We start from the raw sequence: 2,500 nt of genomic DNA on the forward strand, positions 1-2,500 counted from the left end.
TAATTGATAAAAGCTGTTTTAAAAGAAATACAAACATTCCATATATGTTCATAGTGGTCAATGCTTTTAATCAGTTTATAGATCAAGGTACAACAATCTTCAACCAACTGTATCTCTTAGTATGTCTCAAGCTGTGCTAAAACTACCTACTACAATCTTCTACCAACTGTATATCTAAGCCTGTCTCAAGCTGTGCTAAAACTACCTACTAGCAGCAAGTTTCTCTATTGATCAGAGTGTAATCTTTCACTCCCTGATGTTTAATTGTAAACAAATTGTTGATAACACCAAGGCTGGCTTGTCACGCCACAGATGACATACATACATACACTCACTCACTTCACTCAGATGGTAAACAAACAACTCCAACATTGTTTCGTATTTGTAGATATCCCTTTCTTTTCTTACTTTTTTTTATTGCCCAGTTACACACTTGTATTTTTTTCTTCTATATTTATTTTGTTAGGGTCACAGACTAGACTAGTTCAAATCGAACTATTTCTGTGGCCCTCACCAGATATATTATCCAATCAACCTCCTTTTTGAAATGTACATAAAATGTTATCCTGTTTTGTATCTGGTGAATAAACAATTCAATTCAATTCAATTCAATTCAATTTGATGTTAAATTAGCAACTAGAACATAATACAACACTGCAACTTTGTTTATTATACCAGATTAGATATCCCACAGTGTCGCTATCCTGAAGATTCTACTTAAAACTCCACTGATGAAATGTACACTAATTAAACATCAAGGAGTGAACGATTATATTGGGATCAATAGAGAATCTCGCTGCTAGTAGTTTCAGCACAGCTTGAGACAGGCTATGAGATACATTTGGTGGAAGATCATTGTAAACTGGGGTATCAGAAGTACTCAATTGGCCCTTCCAAAATTTGCCCTGGTGGTGCTCTACTTCCTGTCTGTGTGTACCTGAGGGGTATACATGGTATAGGTTACTTGGTTAATCATAGAGCAATGCTGAACAATATGAAAAACATTTACACTTTACAGAATACCAACGGACAAAGCTCTAAGAATTGGTACTATGAGGTGATGATATCCCCCAAATTGAGTGAGGGCGCTGTTCTCAATTTCCTGTCTGCAGTCTTGAATGGCCTATTAAAAGTTATGTTAAAACTTCAATATAGTTTTTCATGTTATGAAAAATGTTATCAGACACCTCAAACAGATTTCAGAACAATATACTCAGTAACGTAGTTAGTTCTTTGATACGCAACCAAGTTACTTTTGTTCATAAACTTGTGATTCTGAGAATTATTTCATGATTTAACATGACATAAATTTCATGCAATTGTCAATTAATATTAAAGAAAGACCACCAAATCTAACCTTGCTTCACATTCAATGTCCTAGTAGTGGAAATCATAAAATGACTCCAAAACCCAAACTTTATGGAAGTGCCTTTATTTCCTGAAATGGTGTTCCCTGCTCCTTCAGTCATTCCAAAGATAGACTATCTGCAACTTTACTTGTAACGATCTTTGAAACTGTTTTGTTAGATAGAATGACTTATTCGTTATAAAATATACCCTCAATAGTACTAAATCATTTGTGGGTAAACGTATTTGTGCAGCTGTACACATTATATGGCACTGAAGCTTTCATCCCCACCCATGGATTTGTTCTCCAGTTTGTGATATTCTAGGCTGGTCACCAATCTGTGGACAAAATTCTGTTTTGCTTTAACTAAATATCAACTGTGTGTAGTGTTTCAAAAGTCTAAATGCCTTAAGTCTAGCTCCATGATGGACTTTTACTGTCTAGTCAAGCCCATGACTTATGCACACAATTCTGCACCCCCCCCCACCCCTACAGCGTTCATATAAACATGATGACGTTGTTGCATTCCCACATGACATTAGGTTAAACAGACTGGATTTGGAGTCCTGGTTGGACATTTGCATATCATATCGATCCTAGAAACATGAGAAATGTCAAAAACGTATGACAGCCTGTCAATTTGTGATGGATTACTACTGACATGTGCTGTTACGCTTCGCTCACTATGTGGTCGAACCACAATTAATGCTTTGAGTCACTGACTTGCCTAGACAGTAAAAGTGCATACTGTCCATCATGGAACTAGACTAAATTTTCTAGACTATGTTAATTACAATGTTGTCTTCGTATACCTAGGGATATTCAAATATGTTGAGTTCTTGGTAGTAAATCAGGAATGATTGAGTCTAGAGGAATATTACAAGTTTTATACATTTATTTATGCATGCAAAAAGTTACAATTCTGACCGAGAAATTCTCCCCTATATAGTATATAATTTCATAAAATATGTACCAGTATATATATTTGACAATAAAACACATAATATTATATTATACACAGCATGTGAACTTAATTTTTGGCTCCTGAATCTTGACCTTTCCATTCTCCGAGTAGCAACATTCTTGGTGTTTCATGAACTTTGATATTTAACACATACAGGAACCATGGGTAACTTCAAAACAAAAAACGTT

General features: G+C 35.1%; 1 protein-coding gene across 1 annotated transcript in view; it reads right to left on the bottom strand.

The window, feature by feature from the left end:
- Positions 1-2,240: 2,240 nt before the first annotated feature.
- Positions 2,241-2,500, bottom strand: part of LOC144448521 (6-pyruvoyl tetrahydrobiopterin synthase-like) — a 7,909-nt gene continuing 7,649 nt past the window's right edge. The window contains exon 5 of the mRNA XM_078138789.1: positions 2,241-2,500. This exon is cut by the window's right edge and continues 338 nt beyond it. The gene's annotated coding sequence lies outside the window, so the exon portion shown is untranslated.

This window comes from Glandiceps talaboti, chromosome 17 (assembly GCF_964340395.1).
Source record: "Glandiceps talaboti chromosome 17, keGlaTala1.1, whole genome shotgun sequence".
Taxonomy (NCBI): Eukaryota; Metazoa; Hemichordata; class Enteropneusta; family Spengelidae; genus Glandiceps; species Glandiceps talaboti.